Genomic DNA, 19,776 nt, shown 5'->3' on the forward strand with positions numbered 1-19,776 from the left:
AAAAAAGCAGCTGCTTAGCTATGGATGAAGGAAAGTCTTATCATGTCTAATGATGTCATCCTGAAACACATGGAATCATAGAACGTTAAGGATTTGGAATGGACCTTAAAGATCATCTAGCCCCAAACCCCCCTGCCATGTGGAGGGATACCTCCCACTTGACCAGGCTGCTCAAGGCCTTATCCAACCTGGCCTTGAACGCTGCCAAAGTTGGGGCATCCACATCCTCCCTGCACAACTTATTCCCTTGTTCCAGCATCTCACCACCCTCACAGTAAAGTTCTTCCAAATATCTAACTTAAAATTCCCTTCGTTGAATTTGTACCATTACTACCTGTCCTTTCACTACAGTTCCTGACAAAGAGCCCCTCTCCAGCGTCCCTGTAGGACCCTTCAGATACTGGAAGGTTGCTATAAGGTCTCCACGCAACCTTCTCTTCTCCAGGTTGAATAGCCCCAGCTTTCCCAGCCTGTCTTCATAGGGGAAGTACTCCAGTCCTTTTATCAACTTCGTGGCCTCCTCTCGACTTGCTCCAACAGCTCCATTTCCTTCTTATGGTGGGGACACCAGAACTGTACACAGCACTCCAGCTGGGGTCTCACCAGAGAAGGGCAGAGGGGCAGAATTATCTCCCTCGCCCTGCTGGCCCCGATGCTGCTTTTGATGCAGCCCAGGTTCGACTGGCTTTCTGGCCTGCGAGCGCACACTGCCAGCTCACGTTGAGTTTGTCATCGACCATCACTCCCAAGTCTTTCAGCTCATCCGTCAGCTCTTCTGGCACGGGACTAACCTGGGGAGGGGTCGGAGCAACGACCCCTCGGGCAGGGCAGGGCAGGGCAGGGCCTGGCAGCCAAGGAGATGGCGGGCGGTCGGCCGGCCTCCCCTGCCGAGCAGCTCATGCGGGGGCGCAGGCTCCGCCAAGAGGCCGAACCCCAGCCCCACCAGGCCCTGTCGGCGCGGGCAGCCGCAGCCCCGGGTCCCCCGCCCGCCGTGAGCCGGGGCGGGGCGGGTGCGAGGGGCGGCGCCTCCGCGATCCCCGGGCCGCGCCGGGGGGAGGCGGCGGCGGCGGCGGCGGATCCGGGCCCGGCGGAGGCGGAAGGGGCGGGCGGACGCGGCCCTGACTCTGCGGGACGCGCGATGCTGGTGAGTGCGGGGAGGCCGCGGCGTTGTGTCGCAGCGAGGCCCGGCCCGGCCTGGCTTGGCCCGGCAGGCTGCGAAGGCGGCGGCGCGGGGCCCGGCACTGAGTCACGCCGCGGGGAGCGGGGGAAGGGGCGGTCGGGCCCGGCCCGCCCGTCCGCCTGCCTGCCCGCCTTTCTTCTCCCGGGCGCGCTCCCGGCCCCGGAGCGCGGGGGCGGCGGTGGTGGCTGCCCGGCCCGCTCGTGGATCCGGCCCCGGAGCCCCGGGCCGCGCCGAAGCGGGGAGGCCGCGAACTGCGCACTCAGAACGCATCGCCCCCGTCGGGGTGCGGGAGCGCCCCGCTGGCTGCCCCGGCCCCGCAGGATCTGCCCGGCCGCCGGGGGGCTGCCCGCTCCCTCCCTCCGTCCGTCCGTCCTTCCCCGGCTCTCCCCCGTGACCGCGGCCCCCGCATGGCCAGGGCGCCTCTGTGGCTGCCCCAGCCTTTCCGTCCCGCCCCGACGGCTCTCAGACCTCGGGCCCGACCTCCCGCAGCCCCACAGCCCTCCCTGTGCTCCCCTCGGCCCCGGGACTGCCCACCCCAGCCTTCCCAGGCCCTGGTCGTCCCACGCCTCTGCTCTCTTTTTTCCCTATGAGCTTTTGTCCGTAACCTCAGCGGGCTCTGTTTTGGGGTGTTCACCTGCTCTCTGTCCCCCCTGTCGTTTTCTGTGCTGCTTCCTTTCACCCTGTTGTATCCATCCCCATAGCCCTAGTGATACTCAGGTCTGTCTAGGAGCTTTTTAATTGTACCTAGAGAAATTCCCTAGTGCCCTCAGTACCATCGTGGCTGGGGGATATTTGCCACAGTTCATCTTTGTCACCTTCTCTAGGTTTCTATCGCTCTCAAGGACTGTGCACCAGGCTTCCCCTTGTTGCCACCTACTGTTGTGGCCTTACCAGAGAAGGTGCCCTCTGTAACCTTTTGTTTGTCTGTTTGTGTATTTATTGTCTCTATCAAGATGACTAGTCCTGCATTATTTGTTGTTTCAAATAACCAGCTCATTTGTTTCTCAGTAACTTTGCCACTGAGAGCTAACTGTGTCCTGATTGGGATCCTTTCTCCATCCTTCTTGTTTCCTCTTGAAGTTATATTCCAGCACGTTCATTATCCCTCTGTTATCTTTCCCCTTCCAGTTTTCTTCTTCCCAGTAACCATTTCCTTCTTTGTGTTTTTTTTGCCCTTCTGATCTTACTTTCCTGTCATTAAAACCTTCCTTGTGATCTCACCTAATACTATTTTCTTTCCACATACTCCTTTCCTTTGTAGAGTCATGTGCTATCTCCCCCACTTTGTATTTAAATCTATGCCTTTGAGGAGAAAGGAATTGTACCCGAGGTTATCTGTATACTTGTGTTCTGGTTTCAGCTGGGGTAGAGTTAAACGCTGAAAGGGCAAAGATGACTTACTTGTTTTACCTTATTTTGTTTTGGTCTTTTATTGACTTCCTCAGCAACCTTTCCCGTGTTATATGTGTTCATATATAATCATATACCTCAGCCCTTATAGGCACACATACCCTGATGCTACTCAGGGAGAGAAAACTCTGTATTGGAAATCCTTTCGGCAGGACTGGGAGGAATGGTCCACAAGGGCCAGAAATACCTAGTGGCTACATGACTTGAATTAGGCCAAATAATGTTTGTAATACCATACTGTGAATTGGTACTTAGTTGATATGGAGTGTATTTGGGATGCCTCCTCTTTGGGGAAGTACTAAGATACTATATAGGTACCATGGTATGTAGTCTTTACTTACAGTGAACTGCTGTAATGTTGTGTGTTGATGGTTAGGTGTCCATGTGGCATCGGCACTTTGTGTCTCTGATGGTGACTTAACTAGAAAGAAGCCTTTTGCCTCTGCTTTGTAACTTCTTGTTTTCAGTATTTGTTGTCCAACTTCTTATTTTGTGTCTTTCTTAGTTGTTTTGGTTCTTAAAATTGGATACATTTCACAGTCACCTCTTGACCACGTATTTGAGGTGCAGGTGAAACACTGGGCATACTTGTCCCAGGGAGGCATGGTGAACACATTTGATCTCGTGAGTAATTTGTACACCTAACTCTAGAATCCCAGTTCAGTGCCTTGCGTTAACAATGTCCCTGGAGGAAACTTTCCACTACTACCTATCCAGAGATCATGTAGAAAACAGTGTCTTAGTTTGGGCACCTAAATTAGGCATATGCATTCTGCTCCTTGGCTGATGAAATAGTGGTGCTGGTTTAGCAAAATGATTCTTCTTCCACCTTACTCCTTTGTACACTGGTTTGAACTGGCCTTAAAACTTGGGCCTGTTACTTGAACTGTCAGCATGAGAAAATCACATTGCTTTAATTTAAATAACTTAAATTCATTTCAGCTGAATGGATGCACACCCTTATTTGGATACTGCTTTGGGGGTGCCTGTTTTTTTGGTTTAGCTTATTCTTAGTCTTGGTGCAAGCTCCTGGATTTTAGATGTATTATTATGAAAACAATACTGAGTCCTTTGAGAAGGTTCTCAGATACTCAGCTTAAAAAGTGTCATCCTACAACTTACATGTTAAGATCGCTGAGTACTGCTTTTCATCCGTTGTGTTTCTTAGGTAGCGCCTAGTTTTGTGTAGTTACAATTATTTCAGCAGGGCCCAGCTTAATGATGAGTCATATCCCAGGTGCCAGTGGTTGCATGAATTGGGAATACCTAGAATCTTCTCTCTTGCCGCTGAAGTTTGATTTTTTTTTTTTTAAATTAATCAAAAACCCTACGAAATTTTAGTGAATGAAACAGCTTTAAAGATGTTCCACTTGCACTTACACCACTCTCAACATCAAAAATTTGTATTATGAACATGAAGTGAGGGATTTCCTTGTAAGAGGTTGTCAATGTGTTACCAACTCTGCTGTTGTACTTCCCGTGCTGTCCAACAGGGTCTGCATCAGAAGGAAAACAGTGCAGATGTCCCACTTGGATGGGATATCAGGAGTATGTGTACAGGCAGTCTTAGCAGCCTGCAGGTTGATACAATCCTGCTGCACAGACCTGGAAGAAAGAAGAGTATGGAAAACTTGGCCTTGGAAGTTCTGCATGTGCTTTAGGAATGCATGATCTCATTTTGAACAGACTACTTAGGTGCTAGCATGTTTTTTAGGTTTTTTAGGTACGCTAATAGAAAAATTTTAGTTACTGTGTTTTTCAAGCTTATCTCCATGTAAAGAAGTGGTTCTTGGAACCAACATTTTGAGATCTGGGTACAAATTATAATCTGTACAGCATGCAAACTTAAACTACTATTTTTTTTGATTTGTTATGAAGACCACTGACTTTCCCTTGGTTGATGAAGGAGAATTTTCAGTAAGAAAATGTAATGATTGGAAAATTATAGAGACATGTTGAGCTTGTCTACGTGAGTAACTTGCTGTTTTATTATAAGAGTTGTAGGTTTTTCAATAGAAGAACTACTAGAACAAGAACAGATTGACTGTTCATGTTTCTACAGCACTGCAGTCCAGACCTGTTACAGACATGACTAAATGACTTGGTAATAAAATTGTTCTGAGCTCATGTGCCCTGCTGTAGTGCTGTAACTTGAAGCCTTTACTGTAACCACACAGATAGAACCTTGTCAGATTTAAACGCTCGTTGCAGTATCCCAGCTTCTGGAAAGAGCACTGGTTTAGGAAATAATGTGGCCCAGTGGGTAGTTTTCTGTCAGTTTGCTTTTTACCCATAGAACCTCTTCCTGTTGCTGGCTTACCTCTTCTCATAAATGATACAAGTCAAAATCAAATACATTTTTTTTTTAACTAAACCAAACATTGATTACATTCCACTTTATTTAATGTAGTGTTTTTCAAATCCTTCTTCATCTATGAACGTTAGAAAAATGCATATAGGCTACAGTGAAAATAGGAAAATAATAATTCCATTTTGCATTTCAGGAAATGGGTATAGACTCATATGTAAATTTTTGCCAGAGTTGGGATCTCTTTCTCTCCAGAATTGCACTACTTTCTTTGCCAGTTGTATCCTGAACTTGTCAAAAGGAACAGGTGATTATCGCCCTCTGTTCTGCTCTCAAGTGACCCTACCTGGAGCACTCTGTGGCACACAGCACAAGAAAGACATGCACCTATTGGAGCAGATCCAGAGGAGGGCCACAAAAGTGATCAGTGATGGAACACCTCTCCTATAGCTGAAAGGGTTAGGCTTGTTCAGCCTGGAAAAGAGAAGGTTCCAGGGAGACCTTACTGAGGCTTTTCATTCAGTTTATAAAGGGGGATTATGAGAAAGATGGAGAGAGACATTTTACCAAGACCTGTAGTGACAGGACAAAGGATTTAAGTTTTAAATGGAAAGAGTGTGGATTTAGTTTGGATATAAGGAGGGAATTCTTTACTGTGGAGGGTGGTGAGGCGTTGGAACAGATTAGCCAGAGAAGTGAATGCCCCATTTCTGGCAGTGTTCAAGCCAGATTGGATGGGACTTTGAGCAACGTGATCTAGTAGAAGATGTTTGTCTGTGGCAGAGGGGTGGTTATTAGGTGATGTTTAAAGGTCCCTTTCAACCCAAACCAGTTTATGGTTCTTGAATAAGCACTGTAACTTCGATGTGATGTTCTTCCAAAATCTCAGGAAAAAAATTTATGTTGTCTCCTTTTCTTCCCCTTTGGATTGTTCTGGTTTTGGAGTCAAAAGGTTCCCTGTTTTAGCTTGGTCTAGTAGGTACAAGGCATTGCTTGACAGCAGGACTAAGAATAAAGGACTAAGAAAATATACTTTCTCCAACATCTTTGTAGTTATGCACTGGATTTGAGTATCAGTTTGATACCATTGACTTCTGGGGTTTTTTTCGATTAGAAGTACCTGAAGGTGATATAAAATTCTCATTGTCTTTGGATTTCATTAGATTTGCTGTAGTTTATGTTGCTGTATGGCTCAAGCTTGGTGTTACTGTGAAGAAGAAATGGATTTACATGTAGGATGGTGAGGATCATGATGCTGGAAAATTTTTGCAGTGCAGGGGGCTTCTCACTCTGCTCTGGTAACGTACTTATCTTTTGAACACATGCACATGCTTTTCCCGTTTTATTGGAGACTGGTGGCTTTGCTACTGGGACCCAGATGTATTTGATTCATTAATATACAAGGTAGAAGTGAAGCTTTTGACCTTAAAGCAGGTACCTACAAGAATTTGGGTTATTAGTAACGCAATTTCAGCCATAACTGAACTCAGAAACTTCTTGTTTGTATTTTTAATATGCATTTGATGTAACTTGACTTTTTGTTGCTCTGTATTTCAGCTTGGACAATATCTTAATGTGGATTAGAGTTCAGAACTAAGGCTGCTGGTGTGACCTTAGTTCACCCTGTTTTGCTCTGTAACTTAAACTTAATTTCATATGAAAATTTGCAAGCTCATCTGGTCTCACAGACAGTGGAGACTCACTTGGAAGTTTTATCTGAAGTTTGGAGGACTGAATTAGGGGAAAAATAGAGTTATAGGAAATAGTTCTTGTTTTGTTAGCTGTTAGTCTTTTCATCTTGCTTTTCATGGTAATAATTTCATGGGCGAATGCTCTGCTTGCTTCTGGGTAGCCAAAGGATAAACTTTTCACTGTACAGTTGAAAATGCTTTTTTAGAATGTTTTGCATTTTCTTAAGGAAATAGGCTCTTCTCTTACTCTCTTTTTTCCCAGAGATAACTTCAGAAAAGTTTACTTTTATTATTTCTGAAAGTATGCCTATGCTAGGATGCCATCATTAATAGGAGTTGTATAAAATCAAAATTGATATCTTTAAGTAATTAAATTGATTTTGTTAGATTCTAATGCAGGGTTGGGTTTAGACCTTAATGGTGTAAGCTTTATCAACAAGAAGGAGGATTTAAATGTGGGTGTTAAGGATGTGTGGCAATTTTAACTTTTGCAAAATTAGTTAAATTGTTTCACTTCTATAGCAAGGGTGCCTGCTGCAGTCATTAGAGGTCAAAACTGATTTAAAATGTGCTGAAAATGATACTGAATTTAAGCAGAACTACCTTCTTGTGAGGTGTAAATTCTTTGCTGTAAGTTAAGGCTGTTAGAATTCAGATTTAGTAGTTGAACCAGAAAAACTACATGTGAATCCCTTTCTAAGCTTTAGAAAGCCCATTCTTTTTTGGGCTGGCTGTATTTAGGCATCTGGAATGAAACATATGAGAGTTGTACTGTTCATTGCTAACAGTGTTTGCAGCATTACACCACAGTAGGAATCAAGATCACTAGCACATATATCTGTGCACTTAATGTAGACACGATTTAAAAGGAAAATAAGAAAATAAAGAGGGAGCGGCTTTCACAGGTCATGATTTTGTCACATGCAGGAAATGAATGTAAGTAACTGCAGCAGTCCTTGATTTGTCCATTATTTGTCACTTCAGACTGAAATATTAGTATGAAGGTGAATATGGGAGGAAGCTCTTCAGTATTTAAGCTGTGTTCTTGTGGTACATTTGAATGTCTGAAAATACCAGACTGCTTGCAAGATGAATCGGTGTGACCATCATCTTTATTTATAAATCGAAGTGGCAAACTGGATTGCCTTAATCAGTTGAGTTCTTGCACAAGTAACAAGAGGGAAGAAGCTGTAAAATTAGCAAGCACTTGGGAAAAGATTCCAGCCAGAATTGTTTTTCGCTTGTTAACAATCTGTTAATGGTAGTTTTAAAGTTATTGGTAAGAACTGCTGCCTTCCAAGAGCATGGAAAAACTCTGTATGGAAATATCATTGCAGGTGAAAAATTCCTGTTTGTGTCTTTAACAGGGCAATATGAAAGTATTTGTTGCAGTGCATTGAGTGCTGTTATAATTTTGGGGGATTTGTGTTAGGGTTCAGAGGCTTGCCCTGTGTGTTCTGGTGGAGGTCACACTGTGTCTGAAGCAAACTGTAAGACAATACCAACATTTTCTTGGCGGAGATCAGTCGGATTATGATGTTTTAGCTTATTAAGTTGGATTTAGTTGAAGTTTTGATGTCTGGTAAGATCTTTTGGGAAAGCAGTTATGGGTAAGAATTGTCCTTGCAGGATCACTGAGGTCTCTAACTGGCCCAAGGTATTTCACAGTTTCCAGTCTTCTGTGCTTGTTCTTTCTAAATTGCATGGGATTTGACTCCCTGCTGCTGTTGCTTCTTTTTCCTTTTTTCCTTTTTTTTTCCTTTTTCCCTTTCCAAGGAAACAAGGTATGTTACTCTGTCTTCTGCTTGGCATATTGGGTATCTAACATCATGGCTTGTCCTCCTTCATTTTCCTTTTCTGCATCTTGACTGGTTCAAGAAGTGCATCTTCACATGCATTGTCCTTCATGGTTTATGTTTATTTGGGTTTCATTGGGCTTTGTTTAGTCTTTTGCTTTCTTGTTTGTTTTTATTTTTGTTTGGGTTTTTTATGCAGGTTGTATCATATAGATGATTTAAGCCAGACACAAAATGGGAATAGTCAAGGCTCTTTGACTTATTGTAATGGTTTGACCCTGGCTGGATGCCAGGTAGCCACCAAAGCCACTCCATCACTCCCCTCAAGCAGACCGGGGAGGAAAAATACAATGAAAGGCTCATGAGTTGAGACAAGGACAGGTACAGATCTCTCACTGATTACCATCATGGGCAAAACAGATGGGACTTGGGCAAATTAATTGAATTTATTAGTAATCAAAATAAGAGCAGGTTAATGAAAAGTTAAAACAAATTTTAAAAACACCTTCCCCCTCCACCTCTCCCTCCTTCTCGGGCTCTATTTCCTCCCCACCAGCAGCACAGGGAGACAGGGGCTGAGGTATGGTGATTTCACCACAGGCTGTTTGTCCCACAGCTCAGGGAGAAGTGTCCTTCCCCTGCTCTGGTGTGGGATCCTCCCATGGGAGATAGTTCTCCATAAATTTATCTTGCATCAGTCCTTCCCATGGGCTGCAGCTGTTCATGGACTGCTTCAATGTGGGTCTCTTTCCATGGGGTGCTGTCCTTCAGGCATAGCCTGCTCCAATGTGGGCTCCCTACAGGGTCACAAGTCCTGCCAGGAAATATCCTCCAGCATGGGCTCCTCTCTGCACGGGTCCGCAGGTCCCTGCCAGGAGCCTGCTCCAGCGTGGGATTCCCATGGGCTCATGGCCTCCTTTCAGGCATCCACCTGCTCTGACATGGGTCTCCTCCATGGGCTGCAGGTGGAAATTTGCACCCCTGTGGACTTCCATGGGCTGTGAGTGGGTCTCTGCATCCCTGTGGTCCTTCACGGGCTGCAGGGGCACAGCTGTTTCACTGTGGTCTTCACACAGGCTGCAGGGGAATCTCCACTCCAGTACCTCTTCTTCCACTGACCTTAGTGTCTGCAGAGTTGTTCTCCTCACATACTCTCATTTCTCTCTTCTCTGAGCACAACTACATCTGTGCAATAACTTCTTTTCCTTCTTAAATAGGTACTCACAGAGATGTTACTGCCATCTCTGGTTGGTGCAGCCTTGGCCAGCGATGGTTCCGTCCTGGAGCTGGCTGGCGTTGGCTCTGTTGGACCTGGGGGAAGCTACTGCCAGCTTCTCACAGAAGTCACCCCTGTAGCCCCCCTGCCACTACCAAAACCTGGTCACACAAACCCACTTCACTTCTGTAAAACTTTCTTCCTTCTTTTCAGTGCACTCATATCTTGACTTGATTCTCTTTGTTCTTTTCATAATCAGCAGCTGTCTTTTTTCCAAGGTGTAAAAGCTGAGCATAATCAGTGTTTTAAGAGGCTATGAAGCATGTTACTGCAGGCTCAGTTAAAAAAATACTGTAGGGTCTGCATCCTGTTTGTGATGCAGAATATGCAAGACCTTAGGTTAGAAAGGACATTTCAGTTTGGGAGCAATCTACAAACTTCGTACATAAGGATTACTTCATCAACAGCAAAGTGAACTCTCTCTGAAGATGGCCAAGCAAAACTTGAAAAGTTTTACCTGTATAGTACTTAAGGATGTAGTCCCTTGCACTGTTTTCCAACTTGATGTTGATGCAGTAAAACGACCATGAAACTTTTGTTGTTGGTGGGATTCTAAATATTGACCAAACTTTACTTTGACTGAAATTGCAAAAGGGAGAGTTTGCTTGTGTAGAATACAACAGCAAACCTTGTTGAGTCTCGATCTAGCCTTTTGTTTATGAGGCAGCATGTATATGTTGGGGTTTGGTGTGGGTTGTTTGGGGGTTTTTTGTATTAGCTGTAGCATTATTGTAGGAAAATACCTGTCAAAAGCTGCTGGGATTGTTTGGTCAAGGAAGACAAAGGTAAAGCTGAAAGGAAGAAATAAAGAATGAATGTTAAAGAGCTGGTAAAAGAATAGGCAAAAAGAAGGGACAAAGCAGCACGCTCCAAGTTTCTTGGTGTTCTTCTGAGGAATAGTTATTGGTATTTTGGAAAAATCCTTTTTCTCAGGCATGCAGATAAACCATGCCAGTTAAAAAGGCTTTTAGTGAGCACAATCATGGATAATTTAAGTAAATGAGAAAAGTGTGAAAACCGCAATTCCAAGTTACTTCCGTATATTGTGTTTAAATTTGAACGTACAAGTGAATTTTAGAATCTTTCTAGCTGTGAAGAACGTGTCCAGGCTTTGTTTTATTTTTTCAGCTGGCAACTGTATCGTTGGCACATGAAGTAATGTAGGAGTGTATTAATTACAGTGCTTGAGATATCACTGATCAGAGCTGTAAAACATGGAGGAGAGGGTGTGGGGAGAACATTGAAGCCCTAAATGAAGTCATCGTTAGGGAGGTACAGTATTAATCACCCAAAATTTACACCAGATTTACACAACTTGGTCTTAAATTACTGCCAAATTACACACACTTGCTTCTGCTCTTTCTGGTTTTTTTGTATGCTGCACAGAATTTTTTACCACCCAAAGACAACTTTTGGAAGGGAGGAATGCATGCATACATCTCTGCCTTTTCTCATAATGAATGAATTTTCTCATGATGAACTGAATTTAACTCCCTTGAAAATAAGATGATTTAAAGCTTTTCATACTACATGTAACTCAGTGTTTTGTAATAATACAGAGGAACTGAACATTGTAAATTTTGTAGTTTTTCTCTTAAAAATCTTTATTGAAAAGGGAGAAAAACTTCTAGCATTACTCTTCTGGTACTGATTTCTGGAATAACCATTTTTTACAATAGTTGTGTCATTTTGCTGAGGTACAGGGAAAATGACTGGTATAGGCAGATTTTCCAGATGTTGATTAATTACACATTTGTAGTATATGAAGTGCTAAGGACACTATGCTTGTTCCTAGTCTTGCTTTAAGGATTGTGTCATACGAAATGCATAAACTCTCTACCTAGCTTATAGCCTTTATATTTAGTGACCTAAAATAATTCTGGACAGAAATGTGAGTGCTATATAATGTTGCATGCAGGACCATGGCTCAACTAAGCAGTGTTACAGTTTAGAGCTCATAATGCTAACCTCAACTGAAGTCAAGTAAAGACAAAATTAATTTGCGGGTACATGGATATGAAAGGTGTCTTTGAAATCATAAATTGTGAGTGCAAGTGATTATAGGGACAAAATAGAATTATTTCTCTTGTCTCTTTCCATTCCATCAGACAAATATGTGCTGGAATGGAGGTTGCCTCCTTTAGGAGTCAAGAGGCATTTTTTAACCTGGAAAAAATTTCAAAGAAGTAGCTTATAAATTGTAAAGGCAAAGAATTAAAAGGTGAAAAAACAAACAATTTTTGAATCTGTCCCTACCTTATACTTAAATACTTATATAAGTATATACCTATATAAGTGTACAAGTATATACTTATGTAAGGCTCCCAGCACTTATATCTAATTAATCATGTAGATTGTATCTTACAGGCTAACTCCACAGCAGTGGAGGGAGGTATATTGTTCTTAGCTCTGTGCTTATCATTTGCATGCCTTTTTCAAAAGATGTTTGCATGACTTCAAGAAGAATCTTAAACCTGGTTTGTAGGATGGATTGTTGGCAGTGTCGTGTCTCTGAAACAGTGTATGTTTTGTAAGAGAGGATATATGAATACTGAATTGACAACTTCAGTTGTACTAGGGGTTTGGTTTATTTTTTGGTATGTTTTCTATCAAGCCTAATACTGAAGAAATAGGTGTACCTTTGGATGCATATTGTAAGGCAAAACCTTGCCAAATATTTTGATATGGTGATACCTAAGTATCACTTCAATTATAGCCATTTTGAAATTTATGTCAGCTAGAGTATAAAGTAGCATGCAATGTTTTGAGTTGTTTTTAAAATAGTATAAGAACAAGCACACAGCTTGTGCTAGACGAAGGGTAGTGTTTAGTGTGCTTCTGTTTCAGTTTTTTGAAAGCACTTGTGTGCTTGTGTCATATAGTGTTCAATCAGTATTGAATGTCTTGGATAACCTGAGAAGTTGCCTTGGCTCAGTGCAGAGACTTTGGGGGAATAAAACTGGTCGGAAATCTTATTGAGTGCTGCTGTTTGTTGAACACAAGAGCATCTGTTGAATTTCTGGATCAGACTTGCTTGGAATACAGCAACAGGGGAGCAGAACAAAGTAAGTTAGAGGAGTTGGGCTGGAAAAATGGGGAGAAAAGAGTTCAGCAAGAGGAATTTCATACTGCATTTTTTAGGGAGTGACTGTACTAAATTCTTGACTTTTAAAGTCAAAGACTTAACTTCTATTATGCTTTGTTCTTTCAGCACAGAGGGCTGATATTTTGCTTTTAGTGGCCGTTAAAGTGAGCATGGTCACTGCATCATTTTTACAAAAGATACCTGCAGCCACTGTCCAAATGAACTAGTACTGTACTCTTGTTACTGGAGAACTTGCATTCAGTTTTAGAAAATGGATTTGAGGCAGTGTAAATTCTGCATAATGTAAAGAGGTGAAATTCTGACTTTTAATACGCAGACTTGTAAACTTTGGAAACTTCATAATGCTGAAGGTCTTTCAACTTATTTTTCGTGACATTCATTCTACCACAGCTTATTAGTGAAACTTGCTTCCCTTCCCAAAGGTGTTTGGGCTTAGTATGATTAAAACCGGTCACTTAAACTCATGCTATTGGACATGACGAGAATGTTCTCCTCATATTTGAAATTAGACAAGAGAGAAAATAAATCTAGAGATTATGCCTCTTTATTGTGTCTTCAAAACAACGTTATCTGGGCTCTTGCATCAGCTGGGAAACCTTGCTCTGAACCTTTAAGTTCTTACTGTGCAAGAAGCTGACAAGTTCAAATTCTATCTGTAATTACTGAAGTAAACTATCTTGAAATATGTAATTTAGAAATAAGGGGTTGTGGGAGAACAGCAGGTGATGCACAGGCCTCAGAGCTGTAAAGTTGAAAGTTGTATTGTGTTAGGATGTAAAAATTAGGTACTCGCTCCAGCAGATGTCTTGGGATGCTGAAAATCTGGTGGGGATTATTGTGTTTTTTAGATAAAAGCAGGGTTAACTTTCACATTTTCCTGAAGGCTTCTTCTGGCCTACACATTGTTTTCCACAGAGGGGGGCTATCTAAGAAAATAGTCTTGATTATTAGATTATCAACAAAAACAAACCCAGTGTTTTCTAATGCAATGTGTTTCTTTGTATATGAGGTTTATCTATCATGATGTGTCCCCAAGTGATGAAAAAGAGGGAGTAACATTTCTTTTAAGTCCTTCAAGGCTGTTTTAAAGTTTTGGCAGAAGTGTTAACTCCTTTTGTTTAGGACTGTTTTAATCGCAGTTCTTGAGTGCAGGGTTGAAAGATTGGGTGTCATTGAGTACTTATCATACTGCTGCATCAAATTGTGCATATATTGTCTGGAAACAGCAGGGGTAATATTTCTCATGCAAATATAGCTGGTGCTGAAGCTATAATGAAGTCTGGGTTCTCTGGTCCAAAGCTACAGAGTGGATGTTGCAACTCAGGCAGCTGGTTTTATCCTTGAGGCAGGTCAGCAGCAAGTCTGATCTGTTTGGGCGAGAAAGCATGGTGATGGTCAGCTCAAGACCAGCTTGTGCGTAGTCCTGCCAAGAGCACTTTGCAAGGAAGAGATCTCACTGATTTAAAGGTCACTACTTAAAGGTGAGGTTTTAATTCAGGCAGTTGCACACAGCCTGGGCACTGAGAAATCTGGCTTAGGAGCTCTTTCTCCCTCTTTTTAGCAGTTGAAATGTTGGGTGAAGAGATGCAGTGCAACTACTGTGGACTCGATTTGACCCTTGAGAATTGTTTGCCTGGGAAAGGTTTTTTTGCGTGCGAATCACAATAATAGCACTTTTCACATGAAATAGAATTTCATGTGTTTGTGTGTGACAACAACTGTGCCAAGTAACATGGCTTTGTGTTACCACTGCTCTTTCTATAAATTTAATCCCATAGTTTAGTTTAACCACTAAGTACGAATAGTTGTTTTCATAAATACGTTTTTGTAGTTAAAGTATTCTTAAGTATTGAAACTTTACTTCTGTATATTAATAATTACCTTTCTATTTTTCTGCCATGAATAAATCTGAAAAAAAATTTAGTAGCTTATAGAATTATTCGTCTATTACTCTATTTTCTGATTGTTAACTAGTATTTAACTGGAAGAAGTAAATTGTTTGAGTTTAGGAAGTTAGTGAGATGGTATTGTCATTCTGTATTCGTGTGTTTAATTGCAAAATTCAAATTGGAAGCCTACCAATAGTGAGGTAGTGTCAAATGCAGTGGAATTAAGACTTATAAATATCTTTATATAGTGGACTATATAAAATATATATATTCACATATTTTATGAGAAAATAAAAACCAAAATTCGGTTCTTTTTCATAGTGTTGTAGCTACATCCTGACCTAAATACAGAGGTTTACTTTTGGGGAAGGGGAGGGAAAATTAATACAGTGTGAATAAGGAACACCTTGAGTTGAAAAGACTTTGGGAAAAAGTAGTATTCGTAGATGCTCCAGGGTACATAAAAACTAGGAGATGCTTAATTAGAGAAGAGACTGAAATAGTTCCGTCATCATAGCGAGGGAAACTCAACATCTGCTGGTTATGCTTTCTGCTAGCTAGCAAAGGGTTGGCCTTTTGTTAGAAACTCTTGTAGAGCAGTGAAGTATTTTGTATTAGGTACACCAAAATGTTTTTACACAAATGCACTCTAAACCCAGGCTGCTTGTTATTGGCAGATTAATAAGAGAGTGACAGCTAGTTCTTACATATACTGCAGTTGTGGGGTTGCAGATTTTTGCTCTACAGAGAGTTCAGACAGTACCAGGTTTAAGGAATCAGAGTTTCTGCTCTCCTGGATTGTAGACATTGGATTAATTTTCCTGCTTTTATTGCAATGCTGACTTAGGATCGTAGTCCAAGACTATGGGTGTGTAACATGCACAGAGTATTTCCCGCAGTGGAGGTGAATGGCCACTCGTGGACCTTTGTTCTTCCTGGCTTTTGTTGCTCAGTCCTGAAAGTCCATCATGAGTAGTACCTCAGAAGGTTCGATTTCCAGAAATTTAAGAAGTTAAGTACAAGCAAGGTATGATCGAGATTGCATTTCAGCATTATGATGCATGATTGTCATGCGTCTTTAGTAAGTAGCTTGCTGTAATTAGAGAAACAAAAACAGCAGGGTAGAATTTTAGGTGTGTGTTTTCTAAGATATATATTGATTGAATTCTTGTTTTTCCACCTAATCCTCTGAGTAACTGTTACCCCTGTAAAAAAGAAAATTACCTGCATAAGCAGTTGTATGTCAGACTAAAATGAGACAGTACTTGTTGCTGAGACTGACATAATGAAAATACTTCTTGGTGTTTTTACTTAGAGCTTGATATTTAAATGCGTATGGGTGATGGGAAAGCAAAGGACTATGAGGAGTGGTAATTTCTGTGTTACTGTAGTAAGACAGTCATTGACTGAAAAGAATGAAAAAATGTCTCTATCTCAGCTCTTTTTAGTGTCCAGGAGAAAAGGCAGAAGGAAACTTCAAATAATTGGATGGGTGTCAGGGAGGGTATAACAGAATACTTAATCTTCAAAACTCTGTGAAGCCTGGAGTGGAACATGGAGAAGCCTAGAAGTGGCTGTGACAAAGCACCTATGACTTTACTATAGATCCCGAAGGAATATATTTTATTTTCTGCTGCTCAGAGGTCAAGAACAAATAATAGGATTTATCTGGTCTCAGCCAATACTGTTCTTGAAATTATGGAGGGATTCATATGAGCCTTGGATGACAGATTTATCATAAAACTATATTGTCTGTAGAAAAATGGAAAACCATAATGTTTCACGGTGGTTTGAATATTCCAGTCAATGAGCTCTAGTATGCAGAATGACAGAGTGGTTTGAGCTGGAAGGCACTATCTAGTCCAGTCTCCTTGTCTTGACCAGGGACACCTTCCACTAGATCAGGTTGCTCAAAGCTCCTTCCAGCATCACTTTAAACACTGCCAGCATCAGGCATCCACAACTTCTCTGGGCAACCTGTTCCAATGTCTCACTACCACCCTCACAGTAAAGAATTTCTTCCTTATATCCACTGTAAAGCTACCCTGTTTTAGTTTAAAACCATTCTCCTGTAACTACAGTTGCTAGTAAAAGTCTTTCTCCATCTTTCTTATAAGCTCCCTATATGGGGAGACTGCAGTAAGATTAAGTTGGTCCTGACTTAGTACAACTCTCTTATTTGTGGGCTAATTTTTTACATTGACTTTTTTTGATATATTCTTAACTTTGTTGCTATGGACAATAAGACATGTTAAAATTGCAAAAATATTTTTATGGACTTGTGTAAAAATGGATCTTCTCTGCTTGATGTTTTCAGTAGACCTTTCCAGGTGACTGTTTCTTCTCCATCATATCACGAGGCTGATGAATTGGTAGCCATCTTTTCACTATGTCCCGAATTTTGTGCACTTAAAACTCATGGGAGTAGTGCATTTTCTTACTTTCTGATTGTTTCATTCACAATTCATTCAATATTTGTTCTGTGTACTCCTATTAGTAGTTCTTTTTTCCCACCATTATTGACTGCATGTTCTCTTGCTGGTGAAATGACATTGAAGGAAGTGGTGTTCTACTTAGAAAACAAATTAATGTAATCATATGCTTGCCAGATAGAAAAATTCTCTGCTTCCAAAATGCCTTGGCCTTTCAGGTTACCTGTAATAGAATCTCAAGTCTGGAAGAGTTACTGATAACTGAAGAAAAAGTTATTTGTAGTACCTTCTGGTTATTTGGTATCCATCAGGATGTTTGTTAAACAATGAGCTACCGCAGAACCCAGAGTTGCTCACAAGTACTGGGGTTTTACTGTTGAATGGGAAGAAAACACTTGTTGGTAAATGGTGTCTGCTGCTTGGAAATCTTTTTACTGTTATGTTTTGTTGTTAGCCATTAGGGTTTTATTGTCAACTGCATTGATCTGAGTATCTACAGCCTTTGGATAGCTCTGGGTACTAACTGTCTCATTTTGTGCTGAATTGCAAAATTATGTTCCTTGGTTTTGGTATTTCTCATCTGTGTAAATGACAATATTTCAATGAAATAATAATGAAATAATTATCTTTCATGTGGATTAATTTGGACTGTCATATAACATGTATATTTTCTTTTCCTATTGCAGGTTATCTTCCTGGGAGACATCACTTTCTGTGTGTAAAGAATATCTTGCTGAGTTGCTGCAGCTGAGTTTAGAATGTTACTTGACTTGTGATTCTAATGGAGGAATAACAAGATCTCAGGCTGTTGCACTGGAAGACTTTACAGGAAATACAAAATGTCATCAAATAGGAGTCAGAACCCGCATGGACTTAAACAGATTGGTCTTGACCAGATATGGGATGACCTAAGAGCTGGAATTCAACAGGTTTACACCAGACAAAGTATGGCAAAATCCAGATACATGGAACTCTACACGTATCCTAGTGCCTATGGCAGTTAGTACTTTCACTGCTAGTAGATTAGAGATGGCTTTTTACTTTTTTTAGACACAAAATTGCTTCATAGCTATTTCACTTAATGTTTTTTAAGAATACATGGTTTTATTTTGAGGATTGGCCTTTTCTGTTTAATATTACTGGCAAGTAGCAGGAACATTCTGTTGTCTGGAAAACTGACTTCGATAATTATTAAGGCTATCTCTGTATTTCAGGTTTGCTCACTATTATCTTTAATAGAGCACATGTTTAAAGAGATTCTATTAATAGTCAAATTTTGAGTCTACAATGCACACAAAGAAAACAGAAATTCTTTTTCTTTTTTCTGTTAGTCTCTCACATTATGCTTCAGATCTTACAGATAATCATGTCTAGCTACTTGGAAAATTTTTCAGTTGCCATTCTCTAAGTAATACTTTCCCTGGACTTTCTAAGGAGGTAGAAGAGTTTTTCTGTACATATAATCTCAGCATCAACATATAATCTTTTCTATCTGTGCCTGCAGAATCCATGCTCCAGGGTGTGGTGGGAGAAACCCTGAGCAGCCTGCTGTATGTTTCTAGGATACTTATTCAATAGTGATGGGAAGATGAAATAACATTTGTTTAGGGTCAGAACTTTTCCTAAGACCTAAAATCAGTGATTTCTTGCAGCACTAGGTTCAATGTTGGTTCTGACTCCGTGAAACAAATCTGCAAAAGTTGAATGTCTGATAGAAATTTGACACGTAGTAGAACCTCTGAGAGTTTTTTCTTCTGAGTGCCTTTAATATATTCTTGTTTGTGAGGTCTATTAAGCAGGGCAGCTGAAGACTGATTATAATGGTAATGGTAAAGCACTGGCTTTTCCCCTCTCCTGATGTTCTCAACGATGCTCAGAATGAAGCTGTAAAAGGGATGTGCTGTCTGTTAGTTACTCATTTCCTCCTTGCTGCTGCTTCAAGGAGTTGTTGGTTCGAAACTAAGGACTGTTTTTGTTAATTTCATAAGTTAATTAATTTAGGGGGTAGTTTTGGTGGTCGACTTGGATTAATATAATAGTTTGATAACTCAGAATATTTGATACTGGTTAGGCTGAGTATTTAATCTACTATGAAGATAGCAATGCATTTTGCATCCTTATACCAAGTACACATGTTCAGAAGTTGTGCTTAAAAGATTACACCCCTTTCAAAGCAGTAACTGTAACATGTTTTCTCAGTCTTTGTGTACAGCAAGTCTAGTAGTTTGGTGGACTTTTATTTCAGGAAGCTTTGCTTATCAACCAGCTTAGTTTGGAAAGCAGAACAGCTGCAGATGAGTTTCAGCAGTAGCTGTAATTGATCTGAAGATCAGCCCTACTTACAAGAATGTCTTGCCCAATGGACAGTTTAGTTTTTCCTCATTCTCTTTTGCCCTCTTTCTCTCTTCCCCCCCCCTTTTTTTTTTCTTTTCATGATCTCACTCCTGAAGTGGATTTCATTTCATCCCTCTTAATTTATAAGAGGAGAACCATACATACCAGCAAACCTACCTTCAGTCCTATATCTCCAATCACAATTGATTGGAGATGTAGAAGATTTTGTTGTGCCTTGGTCAAGTCCATCTGGAAAAGAATTAGAATAGTTACATAATTAAAGCAGTTCAGACCTCTCACATCTGCACTCATTGTCTTTGTTCAGAGCATCTCTTTTTGTGAAACACTAAATTC

At 41.1% G+C, this 19,776-nt stretch overlaps 1 long non-coding RNA gene across 1 annotated transcript; it reads left to right on the top strand.

Annotated features, from left to right (window-relative positions):
• The first annotated feature begins 1,063 nt into the window (after positions 1-1,063).
• Positions 1,064-18,052, top strand: LOC116441818. The gene is made up of 2 exons (XR_004239248.1): positions 1,064-1,144; positions 17,775-18,052. It is a non-coding gene; the product is annotated as an uncharacterized LOC116441818 (long non-coding RNA).
• Positions 18,053-19,776: the final 1,724 nt, after the last annotated feature.

Source organism: Corvus moneduloides, chromosome 1 (assembly GCF_009650955.1).
Source record: "Corvus moneduloides isolate bCorMon1 chromosome 1, bCorMon1.pri, whole genome shotgun sequence".
In the NCBI taxonomy this organism is placed as follows: Eukaryota; Metazoa; Chordata; class Aves; order Passeriformes; family Corvidae; genus Corvus; species Corvus moneduloides.